Here is a 14,594-nt window from a genome sequence, read left to right on the forward strand (position 1 = left end):
AATATTTAGTTATTATTAGTAATTAAAATAAAAGGTAGTTATTAGAAGTAGTTATAACGCGTAAAAATTCCTTTTTCTTTTCTATTGGTAATGATTAAGATTGGGCAATTTGTAGGATTACCCTTCGGTGGGGTGGTCTTTAATTTTTGGCCAAAAAATGGTGGTTAACTTTTTCTTCTTTAGGCGAGAATTTGCTTTAAGCAAATTTGGGCCCAAAGGCAAATTTGCACACGGGTTCAAGTTCGAGTGCTCCATTAAGGCCCAAATTCTGCCTTGCGAAATTATGCCTTGCAATTTTATTTTTTATTTTATTGAGTTGGGGTTCGAACCCACAACCTCGGGATATTAGGCGAAGGACAAAAATTAAAGACCAACCCAAATGAAGGGCAGTCCACGCAAAAAAAAAGATTAAGATTTTTAAGATTTAAGATGTTAAAGCCTCTCATAAATGATATTTTCTATGGGTGTATTTGCATTTTTGTTTTAGTTTGCAGGAAAAGGTCCAAATATAACCATAATATTTGCAATTTACTCCCTCAATCCATTTTTACTTGTCAGGTTTCGCTTTTCGAGAGTCAATTTGACTAATCTTCGGAGTTAAATTATAGTTCAATATTTTAAAACTAAAATTTAGATGTTCGGAAACTATACAAAAAATACTATAAGTTGCAATTCTTCTCATATTAATATGATTAAAAAATATATCTTAAATGTTAGCCAAAGTTTATGCAGTTTTTTTTCTTCAACAAAAAAAAAAATAAAAAATTATACAGTTTGACTCTCGAGAAGCGAAACATGACAAGTAAAATTGCACGGAGGAAGTATCTTATATATGTCCTTCGTTTACAACTCTTAGGAGGTTCTACCGTCATCTTTCGTGTTAGATATTCTTCTCTCCCTAAAGTTGAAGGTCAATAATCTTTTTGTTGTTGTCAGGCATGTGCGCCAAATAGCCCTTCTAGTAACCATTCTACGACTGCTCCAACAGGATGATAATCTAGCTCCCTCGCCTATACAAGTAACTTAGACGATAATGCTCTGCAGATATGCATTGTAATGACACTTGCAAGAGTGAGAAAAGAAACATCTTAAATTAGAACAAAAAAGTTTATAATATGGTAATTAAAAAATAATACGTACGTAAGTTGATGGAACAAGAAGACTGTACAGTGTAGACCATGCTCGCATTCAAAATCTCACCAAGAACTAATATACCTCCACCATTGCTCTCTCCTTCAAACAATGTGAAAACACTTTCGGAGAATTTCCATGTGAAGAAAGTTGAAAGACCCAGTCAATCAAATCTGAAAATCTCTGCTCTATGCATCATGGTCGGGTCCTTAGACCTAGAGGTACTGCACCTGTTTTGATTTCAAATCAAGGTAATAGCTTTTGTTGAAAAGAAAATGCATGCACTGGGGTTAAAAGAGATCAACATAGAAAAACGGAAAATAAAAGAACAATGCATGTAGACATAGAATTGTGAAAGAACAAAACGTACTTAAGGATACAAAACCTCTGAAGCATTATGTCAAATGATTTCTCCACAAAAAATAGTATTATGTCAAATGATATCTTCAAGCTGAAATACTAGAGCATGTATAAGACAACTCAACTTTACTCACTTTTCTAGAAAAGAAATGAATGAAGTATTTCTGCACATCTGATCACCATTAAAGCATCACAATAATGACTCGTGTACGCAAAATTTTTATTAAGCGGTGTCGGTATTGACAGAAGAGATCCACTACTAAAAAAATATGTATTTTCGACCTCACTTTTGGTCGAAAAAAAATCGACCTCATGTGGTCGAAATTTCCAAATTTAATTTTTTTTTATTTTCTTTAGGATTTCAACCACACGGGGTCGATTTTTAACGGAAAATATAATTTCGACCGCATGAGGTTGAAATTATTTTTTGTACAAAAAAGAAAAAAGAAAAATCATTTTACACAAAAGTAAATTATATAAATATAAAACAATTAATTAAAAAAAATAATCAAATTTCGACCACCTCAGGTCGAAATAATTAAGTCTAACTTTGTAATTTTTTTGACCATATGCGGTTGAAAAATTTCAGTAAAAAATAAACCCACGGCCCGCCATCGAGAGTATTTCATCTCCCCCCAAAACTTTCTCTTCTTTTTCTAAAAAAAATTAAAATTTACACTCTCTAAACTCATCTCCCCCAATGTTCCATTTGACTATACTCTCCTCTTCTTCACCTAATTCCCTTTCTTCTACGTGCTTGTAAGTCCTAAAATAAAGCTCCCACAACTCCAAAAATACACAAATCAAATTTTATTTTCGATGCAGATTTAAAGATTGCATTTGTAGCTATTTTGTTAAAATTTTACTAAGTGTCAATTGAAATTGAAATTGAAATTGAATGTTGTTGGTGTTGCATTTGTAGCTATTTGTTGTTGTTTTTACCAATATTTGAGAATTGTTAGAGCGAGACTTATCCTTTATACTTGCCATATGCTTTCAGCTTCTCTTTCAATCGAACTCGTACTTGACATGTTTGTGCTACTCTGACTTATGTAAAATCATTTTCTTACTGTTTAACTGTTTGACAAAGTAATCAAGGGATTTTGTGAATCATGGGCTGTTGTTTTCTGTTTGGTTATAAGTATGTATTTTTTATGTTAGATTAAGACATATGTGTGGTTTATGTGAATCGAGTAATTAGTTTCTCTCCAGTCCTTTATGCCCAGAATCTATAGGTTCAAGTTCTTGCTCCATTGAAACTTTAGCTTTTGTGTATTTGCTTGTTCATTGAAATGGAAGTTTTGGTCTTTTCTTTTGTGAGATCATAGACTCATGTTTGAAGTTATTTGAAGTTGTATTTAAATCTAAGCGTTTAAGTTTTGTTTAAGTAGTGAAGGGGAAGATCTTTTCTTTTCTTTTGTTTTCAGTAAAATATGAGCATGATCCATTTAATTTCTAGCTTTAGATTTGATGCTCACACATGCAAAACATGACTGCCATTTTTCCCAAAAATGTGAATTTGAGAAATTGCTTTATTCTCATACAATGATCTTCTTAAGTATTTGAATGTTATGAGCAAATTAATTCATTTAGAAGTCTTGTTTGAATGTGGTTTATGAAAAAACAACCATATATGAATACAAATTGGACGAGGAGAGTCTAGACATTATAACTCGTGTTTTAAAAATTCAACCTGTTCAAGCTTTGCAACAGCTGGACTCTGTCACACTTGGAGAGCTCGGAACTGGAAATTGTTTAAAGGTATACATATTCAAGCAGGCTGATCTACTTACACAGATAAAGATGGTAATTTTGGGGTTGATTTTGACACAAATGGATTGGTTCATCAAAGAGAGCTGGTAGATGTAGAGTTTTTTTTTTTTTTTCATTAAAGTTGATATTATTTCAAGTGTTGTTTATAATTTTTTTCCTTTGTTTTTAATTTTTTCATGGGGTGAGGGGAGGGGTGGGGTGATTTTTTTTCATTTTTTATAATTTTTTTTATAAAAAGCAAAATATATATGTGGTGTGTGTGGATGAGAACCTCTTTAGTTGTATGCTTTCTTGTTTGTTAATGATAGATGGGGGGGTTGGGGCGAGGGTAAAATTTTTTTTTTCATTTTTTATAAAACTTCAAAAGAAAATTAACATGATTTAGAAAAACATACCTCTCTGAATTTTCTAACAGATTGCTGATAGTTGTGTTAAATGAAAAACTTTTATAAAATAAAATATATGAATTTGAGGGGGGGGGGGGGGAGATTGTGACTAAGTTTATATCCATAAAAAAGAAAAAATAAAGTTATTGTGGGGGTCATTACTAAAGATGTCAATCACGAGATTTGGAATCAAAACTATTATCCATTTATATGCATCTTAATTAAATGGTTATGTAACCTCTTTATCGAGTATAGAAATCTGATGTGGGCTCAAAATCTAACACACATATAAAGATGGTAGTTTTGGGTAGATTTCTTTTTTTTTCGATATTAAACTTGTCTTGCCTTTTGTTTTCTTGCAACCTCATGAGTTACTGAAGATTACTCTTGTGCTTGTTCTCGTTTGGAGGGCCTGTTTTTGAAATCTGCCAAGAAAAATTTGTGTTAAATTATCACAAACTTTTTTAGAGAGGAATAAGATATATCCTTGACCCTTAGGTTTTGGAGTATTATCCATTTTAAGTTAAAAAATGGTTAGGTCTTGGGTTCAATTTAACAATACTTATGCCCACAATTTTAAGCAAAAGATGTTATTTTTTTCCAAAAATATGCTTAGGTTGAGGTAAGATCCTACAACCTCGAGGACCAAAACTTTTATTAGTTTGGTGCGCTTTTCAAACTACCATGGACATACTTCTGTTATTTATGTCCTTTGTCAAGGAGTGTCATTTCGTTTAATATATCAATTATGCATAGTACTAATATATAGGAGTATATATATAATATCTTGCAGTTGCATAATTTCCGACGAAATCTCTGTGAGTCAATTTGAAACTTGATGGATTCAAACCCTTTTGTTTTCTTGCATCACATTTACTCTTGTGCTTGTCTCGTAGGAGGGCCTGAATCTGTCAAGAAAAATTTAATTATCCGCTTGATGTTATCCTTGACCCTAGATGAAGAATAGTTTGCTACTAATTAAATCAAAACCTTGATTAGTAAATGCTTGAAATATATTGATTATCTCTAATATATCAATTATGTTTCATAGTGCTAATATATACATATATATATATATGTATATAGTAAAATTTTCCGACGATGCTCAATAACACTTACAATATATACCATGTGCATCCCATGCGGTGAATCATGATGCCTAGCTACAAATGATTCAGCTTGATGTTTAGGTGAAGAATAGTTTGCTACTAAATCAAAACCTTGATTAGTAAACACCTACAATATATACCATGTGCATCTCGTGCGGCGCACGTGCATACCGTGTGCCACGCGTGCATCCCGTGTCCATTTATAAAAGTATTTTAAAATCACATATATATTGTTGTTAAGATGGAGAAAATAGTTGACAACATGAGTAAGAATTTTGTGACACTTTCAAATAATAAAAATTTTGTGACACTTTCAAATAATAAAAGGACATCATAATGCGAGGTGCTGGAACTCCCAATCTTTAGTGAAAATTGCTAAGCACCCACAATACTCAAGCACACATGCATACAGATTGTCGCTTACAACATTAAGCACCTACTAAAGAAACTAAAACGAAGAACGAAAGCACAAAGTACGAGAAGTAACCATTTATCCATAAACCAACCTCCCAAGATTATTAATCCTAGATCACATTTTTCAAAGTTAATACACTACATAGCAGCACCTTCCTGTTAAACACATATAACAGGGTCACTTATCTTTGTAGTTTCATAAAAAAATAGTAGATAAAAGTGACATGAAAGTAGAAGATGTTTAATTACAAATGCATATTTAAGCACTCACAAAAAATCTCATATGCGCAAGGTAGTCAGTCGGTCTTACATCCATGGATGCATCACAATCAAAGTTTAGAGAAACAGGAGTATCCTTGATGCTGTTTGAGAAATAGGGGAACATGCTCAAGTCACCAAAGAGGTGTGTAAAGACACATTTGTTGGGATTTTAAGCTCAAGCTTAGTTGGTGTGAATGAGAAATGGAGGGAAAATTAAAAATTTGAGCAAAGTTCCTTTTAGAAAGAGCACTTTGTACCACATTGATAGTGGAAAGGGAGAGTTGTGTGTTTATAAATCAAAGCACTTCCTCTAGCTCATAAAGGGTTGAGAAGAGGGACTCCCCTCGCGCCATCGTCGTCGCTCGGCTCGTCTTTGGATTTAAGGACACAGAAGCAACTTGTGGGCTCAGAATAATTTTCTACTTCTTCTACATTTCTGTTTGATTATTTTCTGTTTCTGGTTTTGATTAATAAACATAAACTGGTATACTAATTACTGTTTGACATTACGGAGAATAACAAGGTTAAGGAATTATACTCTTTGTGTTTCGATATTCTGTGAATCTGTTCAACATAATAAAGGGAAAAACAAAATAGTAACTCTTTTGTATATATATTTACTCTTTTTTTGAGATTAAAGTCCTTGTGACTTTCTACTCATACTGTTACTCGATTTGAAGATATAAAAACTTCATCGAGATAATTTAGTCATTTGTAATCGATTTGAAGATATAAACTCTTCATCGAGTTAATCTAGTTTTTTTGTCCTCGATTTGAATATATAAAATCTTCATTGAGTTTGTATTCGGTTTGAAGATTAAAAACTTCACTGATTTACTAATATAATTTGTGTGTCAATTTCTTTTCAGAAAAATGACTCTTTGGAATAGAACAACAAGCGATTCTTGAATGGTACCGCCACGGCACCAATGGCTCTTTGTGTCGTTGAGTCACACTACTCCCGGCACCGATTGGCCAAGGCGAGAAAAGGCGAGAAAATTTACCGTATCGACTTCAAAAGGTGGCGGCGGAAAATGTTCTTTTATCGACCACCTTAGCCTACAAAGATTTATCAATGAGGACACTCCCGTCTTGCCTGAGGACACTCCTGATAATGAGAAATTTGTGGTACTTGAGGCATGGAAACATTCGGATTTTATGTGCAAGAACTACATTCTCAACGGCTTAGAGGATGGTTTGTATAATGTCTTCAGTGTGTGTAAAACGTCTAAAGAGTTGTGGAACGCTCTTGAGAAGAAGTACAAGACAAAAGACGCGGGATTGAAGAAATTCGTGGCTGCAAAGTTCTTGGATTTCAAAATGACGGACAGTAAGTCCGTTATGTCACAAGTTCAGGAACTACAAATCATAATCCATGATCTTCTAGCGGAAGGTATAATCCGAATCAATATTTTTGTTAAATATATTGATTCTGTTACTAATGTTAATTTATTAATTGAAGGTATGGTCATAAACGATTCGTTTCAAGTAGCAGCAGTTATTGAGAAGTTGCCTCCGCTGTGGAGAGACTTCAAAAATTACTTGAAACGCAAACGAAAAGAGATGACCCTTGAAGATTTGATTGTACGCCTAAGAATAGAAGAAGACAATAAGGCTGCGGAAAAGAAGTCACGAGCAAGTTCGACAATTGCGGGGCAAATGTTGTTGAAGAGGCACCAAAGAACAACAAAGAGAAGAGATCGTACGGACCTAAGAATTTTCCGCCAAAGAAGAAATTCAAAGGCGGTTGCCACAATTGCGGAAAAATAGGACACAAGGCTACTTGGTGCGAGCTCAGAAGAAAGAAAACAAAAAACGTCAAGCAAATATGATTGAAACAAACGAGGAAGTAGAGAACCTATGTGCTATGCTCTCCGAGTGTAATTTGGTAGGAAACTCTAAAGAATGGTGGATTGACTCTGGGGCTACTCGTCACGTGTGTTCTAACAAAGGATTATTTTCATCCTATGCTCCCGTAGGTCAAGACAAGACTATCTTTATGGGAAACTCGTCAACTGCCAAGGTCGAAGGAGTTGGAAAGATTTGCTTGAAGATGACGTCAGGAAAAGTGGTGACGCTCAATAAAGTTCTCTATGTTCCAAAGATTAGGAAGAATTTAGTTTCTGTAGCACTTCTCGTTAAAAACGGGTCTAAGTGCATTTTTGTTTCTGAAAAAATTGTACTTAGCAAGAATGATATGGACTTAGGAAAAGGTTACCTGAATGGGGGCCTTTTTAAACTCAATGTAATAGCTATTAAAATGAATAAGAATGTTGCTTCTTCTTACTTGCTTGAGTCGAATTCTTTATGGCATTCATGTTTGGCTCACGTCAACTTCAAAAACGTTGTGAAAAATGATTAATTTAGAAATATTGCCTAAGTTTGAATGTAATAAAAACAAGTGTCAAATATGTGTGGAATCAAAGTATGTTAAACATCCTTTTAAGTCAATTGAAAGGAATTCAAATCCTTTAGACTTAATTCACACCGACATTTGCGACATGAAGTCAACACCATCTCGCGGTGGAAAAAAGTATTTCATAACTTTTATTAACGACAGCACAAGATATTTCTATGTTTACTTACTTAATAGTAAAGATGAAGCAATTCATGCATTCAAGCAATATAAAAATGAAATGGAGACACAACTAAATAAAAAGATTAAATGATCAGAAGTGATAAAGGTGGTGAATATGAATCTCCTTTTGAAGAAATTTGTTTGGAATATGGCATTATTCATCAAACAGCTGCTCCATATTCGCCTCAATCTAATGGGATTGCAGAAAGGAAAAATAGAACCTTAAAGGAAATGATGAATGCATTGTTGATAAGTTACGGTTTACCTGAGAACTTATGGGGAAGCTATTCTTCTTGCCCGATAGAATACTTAATCGAGTTCCCCGCTAGCAAAAACACAATCCATCCCATATGAAAAATGGAAAGGAAGAAATCCTAACATGAAATATTTCAAAGTATGGGGGTGTTTGGCGAAAGTGCAAGTTCCCAAACTTCTAAAAATAGAACCTATGAGGGTTTAAATAGGACCAAATAGTAAAGCATATCGATTTTTGGTTCATAAATCGAAAAATCCGAGATTCAGGTGAACACGGTAATTAAATCGAACAACGGCCGAATTTTTTTGAAAATATATATCCTCATAAAAATGAATGTGAGACATCCAGCATAAGATCGAAACGACCTCGGGAAGAAGTAAATGACAATATTCATAGTGAAGAAAATCCAAGACGGAGCAAACGTCAAAGGACGTCTACATCCTTTGGACCAGATTTTTTAACATTTTTATTGGGAAATGAACCTCGGACTTTTAAAGAAATTATGTCTTCCTCAGAAGCACAATATTGGATAGAGGCAATCAATAGTGAAATAGAATCCATATTAAACAATCATACTTCGGAATTGGTTGATCTTCCACTAGGAAATAAACCCTTAGGTTCCAAATGGATCTTCAAAAGGAAAATAAAGGATGAGGGCACTATTGACAAATATAAAGCAAGACTTGTTGTCAAAGGATTTAGACAACGAGAAGGTCTTGATTATTTTGATGCATACTCACTGGTAATGCGAATTACATCCATTCGGGTGCTAATAGCGTTAGCCGCCGTGTACAATCTTCAAATCCATCAAATGGATGTTAAAACGGCCTTCATAAATGGAGATTTGGAGGAAGAAATCTATATGGAACAACCTGAAGGGTTTGTAGTTCCAGGAAAAGAAAAGAAGGTGTGTTGACTTGTTAAGTCTCTTTATGGACTAAAACAAGCACCCAAGCAATGGCATGCAAAATTTGACCAAACAATGTTGGCAAACGGGTTCAAGATTAACGAGTGTGATAAATGTGTGTCTATTAAGAACACTCCAAATCATATAGTCATTGTTTGTTTATATGTAGATGATATGTTGATAATGAGTAAAGACATTGCGAAACATAAATGCTACCAAGCGTATGCTTGCTAGCAAATTTGATATGAAAGACTCAGGAGTTGCTGATTTAATTCTAGGAATTAAAATTCAAAGAACTCCTCAAGGTTTAGCATTGTCTCAGTCTCATTATATTAAAATGGTACTTGAAAAATTCAAATATTTGAATTTCGAGTCGCGAGAACTCGATTGATCGAACCATTCCTTTGTAAAAATAAAGGTCAAAGCAAGTCTCAATTGGATTATGCTCGAGTGTCGGAAAGTTTGATGTACATAATGAATTGTACACGACCTGATATAGCTTGTGCTATAAGTAAACTGAGTCGATATACAAGTAATCCTGACCAAACTCATTGGATGGCAATGAAACGAGTTTTGGGATATTTGGAATATACCCAAGATTATGCATTACACTATAACAAGTATCCCGCGGTAATTGAAGGATATAGTGATGCAAAGTTTGGATCCATATTCAACTAAACTAAATCCGCTAGTGGATATGTTTTTACCGGTGGTGGAGGTGCGATATCATGGAAGTCGTCTAAGCGGACGTGGATTGCCCGCTCTATATGGATGCGAATTCATGGCGGACAAAGCCGGTGAATAAGCTGAATGGCTCTGGAATTTCTTAGAAGACATTCCATTTTGGCCCAAACCTCTAGCACCTATATGCATGCATTGTGATAGTCAAGCTGCAATAGGAAGGGCTAGGAGCGTTATGTATAACGAAAAATCTCGTCACATACGACGAAGACATAATACTGTTAGACAACTACTCTCTAGTGGAATTATCACAATTGACTATGTCAAGTCAAAGGATAATGTGTCGGATCCACTTACAAAAGGCCTAGCTAGAGAGGCAGTTGAGAAATCATCAAAGGGAATAGGACTATGGCCGAGGACAAGTCATCATGGCGGTAACTCTACCTAGAAGACTAGAGATCCCAAGCTCTAGGTTCAAAGAGATCAAAAAAAGTTATGATTGACCATTCAACATTGTCAAACAACAACTGTAGTCCATTCTCGTGATGAAGACAATATTCAGTACCAAGGATAAAGCATTAAGGCTTTTTAATGATTTCTAAGTTTGATACAGGGTATATCAAATTGTGTTTTTAAAGGATTACACGTTTAGGAATCACCTATGTAAGTGAGAAGTGGAAGTCACTTCAATGAGAGTTTTGTAAGGCCAATTCTCTACACACTTATGAAACCGAAACGGTGCTCGTAGGTAAACGAACACAACAATGAGAACCAAAGATGGTTAAGGATTAATTGTGTGACCTATGTTGTCTAGGTATACACCAAAGCTCGACGGTTCAAGGATATCAAATCTACCGATTGACCGAGTATACCGGATGTATGTTCACTACGGAAAGTTCAAAGGGAAACCTACTTATCCAGATGCGACTAATCCTTATTTGCAAATCACATAGTTTTTTCATGCATATTTCTATTATAGCCATTCCCCATTCATGTGGGGGATTGTTGGGATTTTAAGCTCAAGCTTAGTTGGTGTGAATGAGAAAATGAGGGAAGAGAAATGGAGGGAAAATTAAAAATTTAAGCAAAGTTCCTTTTAGAAAGAGCACTTTGTACCACATTGGTAGTGGAAAGGGAGAGTTGTGTGTTTATATATCAAAGCACTTCCTCTAGCTCATAAAGGGTTGAGAAGAGGGATTCCCCTCGCCCCGTCGTAGTAGCTCGGCTCGGCTTCGGCTTCGGTCAAATGATCTGATTGATTGATAATCTTTTTGGCCCAAATTTATTAAAAGAAAAGGCAAGTCCTCTCTGAACAGGCACAATACCTGTTCGGAACAGACATTTCCGTTCAAAAATCCTGGCTATAAATTCCAGAGGCTTCGCCTCATTTTCAGTATATAAAATGAAAATATTTTTTGAAAACTTCTTGCATTACAATATTATTATGCATCATTTTTTATCCAAAATAAGTAAGTGATTTGCATCGTTATTTGAGTTCGCCGGAGTTCTGTGGTTTGTATTGCCGCTACTACAGAAACGTTTTTTCGTTCTATCCTGGGAGGAAGTAACCCATTTCCTTTGGCAACAGTGAGGGGGTTATAATTCCTTAAGGACACACAAGCAACTTGTGGGCTCGGAATAATTTTCTACTTCTTCTACATTTCTATTTGATTATTTTCTATTTCTGATTTTGATTAATAAACAGAAACTGGTATACTAATTACTGTTTGACATTACGGAGAATAACAACATGTAGGTACTTAATAACTACAATTAAACATTAATTGAAAACAAAACAAAGAACCTTGAGGAAACTAGATAGGACGGCTTTTTCCTGATTTAATTGATCTGACTGAATGTGAAAAAGCAACAATTATCTGCAGACGAATAAGTTGAAAGAAAAGAAAAATTGGAATCGACATTGTCTCCACAATAAATAATGGGAATTTGACGTTTTCATACAAATATAAGAAGTTATTTGCATAATTTTAACCAAAAACCTGTTAGTATAATTTAGCCCTAAAAATATTGGCACTATGTGGCCAATTAAGGAATGAGGCGCCTAAAAAATAGGGATGCAATTTTTTCTTACCCTTATTTAACGTGGACATGTATCTCTTAAAGAATATTAACCAATTTTAAAATTCATTAAATATAGACAGTTGGTTTGTGGCTCAACTCTTAAAACCCCCCATATTCTCTAATCTCTGTGTAATGGGATTAGTGGGTTACGTAGAAAAGTGAAGCGATAAAGATCTTCTCATTAGTTGATATACAAAACACCGTAGATCAAGAGAAAAAGATAACACCGTTACCTATTTTGACTTTCTCTATGCAAACCCAACTAAAATCAAACAATAAACCAACTGTATTCAACAAACAAGCACGTGTATACAATATATGTATACAAAGCAGATGCAATAAAACCCAACATGTCTATACATTTCGTTTATATAACCAAAAGGTGTATACAATACATGTTTTGTACAGATTCAATAAAAAACAAGATAACTAAACACATGTATACATTAGGTGACTATAACAACCAGAATAAACCAGAAGGTGTATACAATACATGTATACAATATATGTATACAAAATACAGCTGCGATAAAAAACAAGATAACCAAACGGATGTATACACTAGGTGACTATAACAACCAGAAGTTGTATACAATACATGTATACAATATATGTGTACAAAATACAGCTGCGCTAAAAAAACAAGAAACCAAACATATGTATACATTAGGTGTATACAACTCAAAATTGCATTCATCATCCAATGCACAAATTCGCTCATTAAGAACATTTCTTATCAGATAAATCAACATGAGAGACATTAATTACATGTTACTTGGTAAAAGAAAGCTTATACTAGAAATCCTAGATATTACATAGTCAAAGATTAAAACTTTACACCTACTAACCTACATAATCAACCAATTAAACAAAGTATATTTTTTTTAACATTATACCTACTGACCTACATAATCAATAACTCATATGCCTCAAAAAATTTCCCAAGATAAATGACTGATTAAAAGAATAAATACCTCCAATTGGCGATTTTCTACTTCATCTCTACATTTTTTTTTAGACTTTCTCTTTGCAGGTTTTAAACCAACATTGCCATCATCTTCACTATCTCGACGCTTTCTCTTTTTTGACTCAACAAGGTCTTTTGCGTGTTTAGATTTTGAAATCTTTGGTGGAGAATCTTCGAAATCAGAATCTTCCGTATCAGAATTATCCATATCAAAATCTTCATAATCAGAATTTTCAAAATAAGAATGTTCAAAATCAGAATCAGAAGCATGATTTTTGCTAAAGTTCTTTGAAGAACTTTTCTTCCCCAGATATTTGTAGTATAAATCAACAAAAGTCTCCAAATTTTGATCCGAAGGTGTATCCCTATTTTGAACTCTAATAAACCCAATAAATTTTTTGAAATTTACGGCCTGTACTATGAGAATTTATTGTGAGAGATTCTTGTAGTGGGAGTTCTAATTGAATGATTTTAGGAGAAGAAAGTGGTGAGAGTTATGGAGAGAGTGAGAAACTAAGAAAATAAATTGGAGAGAAAAAAGAGAGAAACTAACGTATAAAGAAACTAAGGTATAAAGAAAACAAACGTGGAGAGAGAATGAGAAGGTGGGAGCTATTTTTTCTCAAAAAATAATGGGTCATGCTGTGCTAAACTATTTGACCCAAAACATATATATTGGCCATTTTATGCCAACTTATTAAAGATTGGCTAATATATGTCAATTAAGTCTTAACACTTAGCACACTGTGCCAAATTTGTAATTAGGTAACTTTCCTTGCACATATAGATAGCTTTTCTATCTCCATTATTATTCAATAATACTGTATTTTGAACTAAATACCTTTTTAGGATTTAGACATATTTTTTTTGTGGATTCAGGATTTTAATTATTACATTTTCTTGACTATTATATATATTGATTGCTAGAATTGTTTGCTTAACTCTGTTGTTAATATTTGTAATTACTTGATCACCAATTAAATTGCCAAATTAATTTAAGTTTACCAGGAAGGGAGAAATTAATTTTAAAACCTGAACTGAATAGCGATTAGTACATGCTAACTAGAATCCCCACCAGAAATGATGACAATTAGCTTGTGGGATAGGAATATCACCACTGACCATAAGCATTCATATTAGGATTGGCATTCAAAGCCTTCTTTCCAGGTTATAATAACAGATTAATGGGAACATATAATTAGTTCCCTTTACATGGAAATATGTTTGTGGATATTAATTTGAGAATCCTGGAACAAATAATGAGAAGAACAGTTACAGCACTGGCAACTGGTTCATAGCTTATACGGCAAAATAAAGTTGCAGCAGAACAATAATTCCTCGATCACTAGAGGTTGCAAAAGTTGTTGGATCAACAGGCAAAATTTGCCTACTGGCGGTAATACTCTACAGATATACTCCCTTCGTCCCATAATAAGTGTCACCTTAGCCAAAATTTTTTGTCCTAAATAAGTGTCACCTTAGGAAACCAAGATATAAATTGACTAGTTTTTTCCAATTCTACCCTTGGTCAAAAAAGTGACATCTAAATGATGATTGGAAAAGCCACATAGTAACTTGGTATTGTTGGATTCTCAATATCAAAAGGTTTACTTCTTGTGCATGCTCTAATCAAAAGGTAAAAGTAGTTTATTTTTATTATATAAGGGTAATTTGGTAAATCTCACAATG

This window comes from Lycium ferocissimum, chromosome 6, assembly GCF_029784015.1.
Source record: "Lycium ferocissimum isolate CSIRO_LF1 chromosome 6, AGI_CSIRO_Lferr_CH_V1, whole genome shotgun sequence".
NCBI lineage: Eukaryota > Viridiplantae > Streptophyta > Magnoliopsida > Solanales > Solanaceae > Lycium > Lycium ferocissimum.